Source organism: Triticum aestivum, chromosome 2D (assembly GCF_018294505.1).
Source record: "Triticum aestivum cultivar Chinese Spring chromosome 2D, IWGSC CS RefSeq v2.1, whole genome shotgun sequence".
Lineage (NCBI taxonomy): Eukaryota > Viridiplantae > Streptophyta > Magnoliopsida > Poales > Poaceae > Triticum > Triticum aestivum.
This window is the reverse complement of record NC_057799.1, coordinates 249,985,105-249,994,744: the sequence shown is the minus strand read 5'-3', so window position 1 is coordinate 249,994,744 and position 9,640 is coordinate 249,985,105.

The window sequence follows — 9,640 nt, the reverse complement described above, 5'->3', positions numbered from 1 at the left end:
GAGGCGAAGAGCCAAGCGCAACCCGAACGTGGCAGTTGCGAATGCTCGCGTGGTGCGGTTCCTTGGAGTACTAGCCAGGCTCTTCCATGAGACAAAATTGCTATTGTTTAACAATTAAACTCCATTATCCATTGGTTGATACTCATTCTGCATAGGTCCACGCGCTTAGCACCGTTTCCTCCTGGGGTCACTAATGTTTATTTGATAATTAATAGCATTGCATGCAATGAACTAGCCATTGCGAGTCATTAAAAGCATGCACACCTCTCATCTCTTATTGGTTGATATGTCAAGAAACAAGAAACAAGGTAGAAGTTAATGCACCGCGCCTAAGTGTTTTGGGACTATTTGGTTTTCGTAAGATGACTTACACACCTAGACGGAGGGAGTAGTATAGCCCTGTAAATCGGAAAGGAGTACTTGCCTTTCTAGAGATTTCAACAAGTGACTAGACTACACCGTGTGCAGTACTCCCTCCCTTCCGGTTTATAGGGCTCAAATCTCAAATCTCATGAACCAAGGCATTTTGCGATTGGAGGAATGTATCTCGTACTTTACAAAACTACCCTAATTAAACTCATGCATTAATTATGTACTTCTCTCGTTTTCCTCTCCGCCTTGGTCGCGGTGCACAATATTGAGCACTCCTATATGACTAGCCGCTCTATCTACATGCGGGACATTTCAAAGCATCCGGGCCCGCGTGCCATCCACCAAATCACAGCGAGGTGCTACAGTCGAGACTCACCTGTCACCCCGGTGTGGCCGTCATGACCCGTCATATCACAAAACCCACACCTTTACCAGCAGTGGTAAGGTGGCCTCCAAGTTGGACTGGACGAAGCAACCATCATTTCACTGTAATGCTCGTTCAAGCCCTTTCTTGAAGAAAACCTCACTCCAGGCTACTCACTTCTGCCATTTTTCTTCTGTACCGACGAAGGAAAGGTGGGCGAATCAGTTATGCTGCTATATTTTCATTCCAAGAATCTTCTTTTTGCGAAGCACCAACCGATTCTCACATCCTATTCTTTTCCCGTTTTCATTGCGATTGTGGTTTCCTTTCGATTGCTTTTTGTTTGTCAGTTCATTGATGGATCCTGGAGCACTAGGCAAAGAGTTGTCGGCGGACAACCCACTGGAGACAGCGATCTCCAGGAAGCGAGCACCGACCAACGAGTTGACCATGTTGGCGGGCCAACCCATGGAGATGAAGAACTCCAAGAAACAAGCACTGGCCAAAGAGTTGAGGACGTTGGCGGACGAACTCATCAAAGAAAGTTGGAAGAACAGCAAGGGCCCCATCGTGCCTACCCCAGGAACTCTGATTGCCACCTATGTGAGGCTCAAGACCGAGTTTGAGGAGATAGTCGCTGTTGAGAAGCAGTATTCCCCTGGCAAGGTGATGGCCCCCATCGAGGACGAGGAGATGGCCCCCGGAGGGATGAGATCCCCCGGTGAGCTGCACGAGGTAAAAAATAATGGCTTATTACCATAGTTGTGGTTTTTGATTATTTGCAATGTGCTTGCTAATATGTTAGGGTTGTGCAGGTGCCGGTGGACGTCCTTGATGATTCCGATGTCGTGGCCCGTCCTATTGGCATCGCCCCGGAGATCGATTCCGATGCCGCTGTCCATCCTGTGGACATCGCCCCAGAGATCGATTCCGATGTCGCGGTCAGTCCTGTGGACATCGCCCCAGAAATCGATTCCCATGCCGCTATCCGTGCTGTGGTCATTGCCCGAGAGATCGATGACATGAAATAGTTGGTCCCGCTAATCCTTTAGGGTAGTTTGCATTGCCCTGTGTTTAATTACCAGAACGATGCGTGTTATCAAACCATCTTAGGGCTAGTGCATTGTCTTGTGTGGGCGGATCTTGCTACTTTTGTTTGATAGTGAATCATGCGATGAATCATGCGAACCCCCTTTGAGCTATGGAAACAGATGTATCCTCACCAGCTTTTGATGTAATATATGGCATGCTTAGATGTAAGTTTGAACTGTTTATCATATCAGCAGGGCTTGTTTGATGATTCTTGGTGTTAGTAGGCTAGCTACTATGCGAGCTATAGTACTTGCAAAACACTCACCGAAGAGAAACGTTGGGGCTGATGAGCTCGTGGTACGCTTAAACTTATCCCTCGTCGATCGACCAATAGCCCTAGCTCCTAAAATTGTAGGCTTAGCGATCGATGAGACAATAGTCGACATACATTCAGGCCTCATTTGGTTCATAGGGTAGGAAAATCGTAGCAAAAGTACAGAGAACGTGCAACACAAAATCATAGCAGTGCAGAGACGTACTCTCTCCGTTCCAAAATAGATGACCTAGGCGGGCTAGTTTGGCCTAGTGGGTTTCAGTGATATGACGTGGTACAGTGCCGTCTAGTCTTCGCGTGTGGTAGCAGTATTGCGGGTACAGTAAGTTTTCTTGAAGAAGCGGAATTCAACGAAGTCATGATTGTTCCTTCGTCCGAACAACTTACAGTGGGAAAGGTTGGGCCTGCGATACGACCGGGGTAGACCAGGATAATTTTGTGCATGGCAGGTGGACCAAGATGGTCGACGTCCCACATGTCGGCGAATGAAAGTATTATTTCCGATATAGAGGACGAGCAACGAGTATTCATTGTTTATTTTTTATGAAAGCTATTGTCTCCACTGTTACGACGGAGGAGTGTGAAACACGGCAGCCCAGTGAACTTGGCATGTGCACCACTCCCTCCTTCCTCATGTAATGCCCAGGTTACAGCTTTTTCTCACTTTCTCTCTATCTATTTCCTCTCAAATGTTTTTTACCTTTCTTTTTTAAGACACAATTGTTTTTTATGACTTTTTTTAGAATTATTTTTTTATACCTAGGAGCACGTGTAGAGACGGGCTCTTGCAGAGCTCACTCCTTGACTTTGTCAATGCCTCTCTCTCCTCCACATAAGGAGTACTACTTGCTATGCATGCATGCGGCGGGCAGCTGGCATCTTGAGGGGCCAGGGCGGTGAGAGCGGGCTCCGGAAGCGGTCCGGACTCCAGCATGGCCCACCTCACATTATCACCATATATTTCTTGGAGTCCGCGCACGGCGGGCGGGCGATCTCTTCTCGCTCCCCCGTTTCTCTCTTCTCAACCGACGCCCGCCGAGCGATTAGATTTCGGCTATCGACGGTTTATTCAATTACGGTCCCACATGTCAGTGAAATTGCAAGACAACGCGTGTCCCCTCTGGTGAGCGGCGTGCGAGCCAGACTGTCGGGGTTGCGACGCGTATGAGTCGTAAGTGTGCCGCCTTTTCCTTTAGAACTTGCGAAGCGTAACATTTTCGCGCGATCAATCGATAGAAATCCAGAACAAAATGACGAGGGCGGTGCTTTCCGGCTCGTTAGGCGGGCTAGTTCGAGTGATATGGCGTGCTACAGTGCCGTCCACTTGCTCCATTTTTATGTAAGCAAGAGTTTACACTCTTACGCGGGAGGAGTGCGAAACACCGCGGATCTGATTTTGATCGAGGGATAACTGTTCCCTGCCAAATAATGGAGGATTGTTAGCGATTATAGCATGATAGTTAGGGCATCTCCAGCGCTGGCCCACAAATTTACACCGGCATCTGTCCGAGGACATTGATGGATGCCATCCGATGCTGCCCCCAAACCTTTTGACAACTATATGAACTAACCGGACGAAATTCATGCAAACAAAGCAAATTTCAAATTAACCGGATGAAATTCATTACATTTCAAAAACTTTTCCTATAAACTGGACAAAATTCATTACATATTTCACACAAATCATACTAAAACCTACTGTAAACCTAATCTAAACGATCGCCGGCGCCCGACCACCATGTCCGGCCATGAACCCGAGAAAGCCGGCCTTTGCCTTTGCCTCCTCCTCATCCGCCTCGATAACCTCCTCCTTCGGAGCACAAGGTTCTGAAGATTTCTGCCTCCACGTCGCCGTCAAGCGGCTAATCGGCCGCCGATGTTTACCCCACCAAGCTTGGCGTCGACTGGGTGGAGTAGCGGTGGCCTTCCCAGGACCAGAGCGGCGGAGACCTACCGTGTACTACTCTTCCTCGCTGCCGGCTGCGCCCGCGCACGGGCGCCGGCTTCGTGGTCGTGGCGGCGGAGGGCGGCCGGGGGGTGCCGGCGATCTCCTTCGTTTGCTCCTGCGACAGTACGTAGAAGAGAGCTTTGGAGCGCGCCCGGAGCGGAGCCGCCGATGTCCCTCGTCTGCTCCTGCGACAGTACGTCCAAGAGAGCTTCGGAGGGCCAGGAGGCCATGGTTGAAGTGGTGCCGACAGAAGGAAGGGACCAGAGGATAATAAGTGTGGGTCTTTGGCTATGGCTGGGAGCTGGGGCTCAAGTTAATATAGCGGGCGAATGGCAATGAGCCGCGGCAGACGGATGGACAACTGGCACCGGAGTAGGTTCGTCGGGCGTGAATGCGGACGCTGCTTCAGTGACTTAACCGCAGATGCGTTTGGGTTACTGACATGTGGGCCCAACGGGCATCTGGCCCGCATGTCAGTGACACACCAATTGCACCTGCAGTTAAGTCCGGTGAATGCGGCATTGACATTCTGGAGAGACGGTGACCGTTTCAGGCGGGAAGCGCGCGCTAGCGACGGAAGGGGTTTCGGTGTGCAGTGGCACTAAGATCGGTCTCTCACGATAGTACATACTCCGTACCATACTACCATAGTACCCTCTCTAGCTTAGGCTGTTTTATAGATTGTCGTTGTGATGGACGATATACATGAGCAAGGCGGTTTGAGTATGATCGTTGGTGTTGAACCAGGTGAATACATGCTCGGCGTTCGCGTAGGCCTCCATCAAACGTCTAAACAGTAATGCCAGGCACCGCCGGGGCGCGCAGGTGATGGGCTCGCTGTTTGCGTTGCGCCATGAGCATGACTTTGATTTAGAGGGCAACGTGCATGCATTAGCATGCTTTGACAGCGTGAGCGTGAGTGTCTGACGTGAAGTATTTCATTTGGCTGACGAGGGTGCGTTGCAGCGATGAGTCCGTGGTTTGATTCCCCACATACGCATAATTTTGGTTTTTACAGTATTTCTTTCTCCATTGATAGGTAGGCCCGCATAGATAGATAAAGAACACAAGCTGATGAGGCGCATGCGGACTGTTTGACTGGTCAACCAGACAAATACGGAGCTATACGCTGAGCCAGTGACCGTATGATCACCATATCTCGTATACAATGATCAAAGTGAGCTATCAAGACAAGTTCGATGACCGCCAATGCATTTTACTCGGTAATAAATGACCAGGATTGAAGGGGAATCCAAATTTGCTTCGTCTTCTGTCCTTGAGCTCTTGACAAACCAATGCACTATACGGTTGTCCGGCCACTCCACCCCAGAGCTCTCACCAGCGTCGTTCATGCCACCGCGCCGCACACTAACCGGTAAGGCAGCGATGGCATCCCGCCGCGCCGAGTTCCTCGCCGCCCACGACCGCACACAAAATGGTAGGGAAGCGATGGCATCCCGCCGTGCCGAGTTCATCGCCGCTCGCGACCTCACAACTATGTGGGAGGAATTTGAAGATGCCAAGGCCGAATGGGCGGTAGAGCAAGAGGCGGGCAAAGCCGCATAGAGGGAGCGGAAAAGTCAGAAAGCACTCAAGAAACGAGAGGCCCGCCGCCGCAAGAAAGAAAAGGACACACGCGCTGCTGCGGAGAGGTCGGCGGAGATCCAAGCACGGTGGGGTGTCACCGACAAAGCCGGGAAGGAGAACGATGGCATCTGGCCAACATGTGAGAAGTAGTAGTACTAGTAGTTAGTGTGTGTGTCTGTGTCTGAGTATGAGCATGTACCAATACTACTAGTTACTACTGTAGTTTTTAGAGCAAATTACCAGTACATTAGCCTAGACTAAATGGAAAAATTCATATCCTAAGCATCAAATGGCATCTCTTTCTCTATAGGAATTGAGATGCATGTCATCTCACTTCCTATGATTTTCATATTCCTATCCTATGAACGAAAGGAGGCCTCTGTTGGAGTAACCACTGTAGCTAGCAGTACTGCTGGTACAGTAGTTTTCTTCAAGAAGCGGAATTCAACGAAGTCATGATGGTTCCTTCGTCTGAGCAACTTCAAAGTGGGAAGCGGGCCTATGATTTGACGGCTCATTAGTCATTGTTACTGCGGGGCGACGACCTGGGTGACTCTCCCTTGGAGTTCTGCGTGCATGGCAAGTGGACCAGGATGGTCGACGTCCCACATGTTGGCAAACGGTATTCTTTCCGATATCGAGGAGCAAGGAAACCGCGTGGTATAGTATCACTACTGATTGGTTCGCAAAAAAATAGTATCACTGCCGATTTATAATTATTTTTTATTTCTGATGAATGCTAGCGTTTCAACTCTTACAACGAAGGGTACCAAACACGGCACGTGCTGGATGTCCCACACGTCAGCGAAAGGAGTGGGACATGAACAGCGTGGTAGAGCCCAGCGTAAAAAAATAGCGTGGTAGAGCATCTCCACTTCTTCCACTTCTGGGTCGGAGACCACACGTAGTAGTACTTAGTGGTACGAACGATACAAAGTGCGACCTGGAGAGAAAGACACATCTAGTTGGAAGGTCAAGACACATCTAGTTGGAAGGTCTCGGGGCATACACGTAAACAAATATAAAAGTTAATATGTGCCTCCAACTAATATAGTAGTAGTAGAGTACTTAGGCACGTACTCCATAACATCACCGTGCATTGCACGTACAACATTTAGTGGTAGTACGTAGTAAGAGACAAATGCCGCCCAAGAGTTCCCTTCTCAACCTACTTTTGGGTGTTTGGTAGAGTGTATGGAGGGTGCATGAGTCCACACTAGTTTAGCACAAATACAATAGAAGCATGCATGAAGAGAGCATGCATGAAGAGGGGTGTTGAGTTGAGCATGCATGAAGAGGGAACAACTATGCTGAGACGAGAACGCAACCAAACACACCCTATATGCCACGCATGTTCATACCATTTGTGCCTTTCTACTTCACTTACTGCGCTACATTACTCAGGTTCGTACGTCCACTCCTGGGTACATGTCCGTCTCGTAGTTCCAGTCCCACGTGTTCTTCATATAGATGGAACGATCCTTGCATAACACGTGCACCTTGATGCTAGATGTCTCGCGTGTTGGCAAAAGGATGAACAAAGCTCACGTAAAAAAATAGAGTGGAAGAACATAGATTCCGGACGACCGAGAAGGAGCAAGGAACCTCGTGGTGGAGCGTCTGCACTCATAATATTTAATATTATTCAGCGATATAAAATTAACCAATCATCTCCACAGTGGACTGCAAGAGTACGAAACATGGCAGCCCAGTGTAGTTACATCATACTAGTACATGGCTAACCCACGCTATCACCATATTTCTTGGCTTCCGTGCGACACCTATCTCTAGTAATCCAGCAGCCTGTATCGCTTCTCCCTCCTCGTCTCTATCAAAGTGCAGTGGGTTGGCGTGTCTGCCGTCTATTGAGGTCGGTTAACTATCATATGTTAGCGACATGCCAAGAACATTCTAAAAAAATTCCTTTCACATTCCGTTTTCAAAAAGAAAAAAATCCTTTCACGTACGAATTTGCCTGTATGCTTTGAGCAACTTGCATGTCCTATACTGCTCCTGTTTGATACTCTAACTTAGCTAGAGGTTAGACTAACTCATGACTAACCCTGAACTAACTGTAGCCAAAGAGGTGTTTGGGTGATAGGGTTAGATTGACAATAAATGCACATCATGGAGAGAGAAAAGTGATTTTTCAGTGGTCCCAATGAGAACTATCTCCAGTTAGCACCTCTTGGGTGGGATAGTTTTTTTTGGTGGGTTCGGTGCAACTTGCTCCAATTTAAACCCTCATGCTTGGATACTTTAGGGCTATTTGAGCCCCAACTAGCTCAAACTAACTCTAACCCATGGATCCAAACAGGGCCTATGGCCAGCCTCGACGAGGAGCAGTCGTGTGCACCGGGAAGCGGCGCTCTCTCGGCCGTCGCGCCACTTCAAAGTCGGCGCCAGTGAGAGGTCGCCTCCGCTCTGGTCGGGCATTAATGCGGCACTGACGCTCCAGGGCGACGCTGACCGTTTCACGCGGGAAGCGCGCACTGGCAAGGGAGTATAGGTTTTGAACCGTTTCAGGTGTAGTACTGGTAGTTTGCAAAACTACTCAATTATTGCACTCAGTTTCCTAAGAAATTGTGGTAAAAACGTTACTCCACAGCCCGCTTCCCTTCTCCTTCCTCTTCCACCGCCCGCGCACGTCCGCGGGAAGCGACCGGTCAACCCTTATATAGGAGTGCTACCAGAAAAAGATGCATGCATGACCACTAAAATTTCCATATTAAAGCGCCGCTCCGGCGGGAGTATGGCGTATGTTGTTACCTTCGGCCGGCCCATGGCTACCGGGCGACGGCAACCAGAGAAGAGGCGGCGGGAGGGGAATGAATGCAGCTACTGTTTGGGTTCGCCTTCTGGCTTAAATAAATGCGCAGCATCACGTGTACCCGCGGGGGCACAAATTGTAACATACGTGTCTGCTTAAGTGGGCGTCACGTAACTGGTGTGTGTGTGAGAGAGATTCTGAGAGACAGAGTGCGTGTGTGCGACTCTACTCTTCGGACATGTACTCAACCTTTTGCATCGGGATATAAGTATAATGGTATTTACTTTAGCTAGTGATTTACGTGGCCATGTTAACGTGGTTGTGTCAAAAAAATGTCACTTCCTGCTCGTGATTTGCGTTATATAATTACAAGCAAGATTCTCGTGCATTGCACAGAACATCAATATGCATTTTTTTACAGAACACCTGTTGTGATTGACCCATGCAGGAGTAATCCCATGTGTAAAAACTAATGATATCTCGAGAATTTTATCGAAAAACTGGTATCTCGAGAATGTCATCGAAAAAATGAAAGATGAGAGATAAGGCGAGGAGGAGTGGAGCGTGGTGGTGACTGGTGGTCGGAATGGGTGGAGGCATGGGGATGGACGGCGTCGGCAGGCGGCAGCGGCCACCATGCATGCTAGATTGTTCCAGAGACTTATTCCTTTTTTAATTGCTGAGCAATGAGGTTGCGGGAGATAATGATGTGGAGAGAGGTGCGGGTATCTTTTGTATTGTTCCAGAGACTTATTCCTTGTTTAATTGCTGAGCAATGAGGTTGCGGGAGATAATGATGTGGAGAGAGGTGCGGGTATCTTTTGTAAAATTATCATAGTTTCTTTCTATCCTCAGATATAGATCATACGGTCTGTATTACAAGATGGCAGGCACACCATCACCACCAACTCGTTTTTTTATAAGGGTACAGATGATAAGTTTGCTGACTACTAAAGTAAAGTGGAATTTGTCCATGTTATGCAAGTAAATAAAGGTGACTGTTTATCATACGGGTAAGGTTGGATGAAGGGTGGTAGGAACAAATGCTCCGCCTAGAGCATGTGTGTGTGAGATGGAGTCTTAGTGTGTGTGGGGGTGTGTGTGTGTGTGTGAGAGAGAGAGAGAGGAGAGAGAGAGATGGAGTCTTAGTTTGTGTGTGTGTGAGAGAGAGAGAGATGGAGTCGTAGTGTGTGTGTGGGGGGTGTGCGTGCGTGCGTGCGTGTGTGTGTGTTT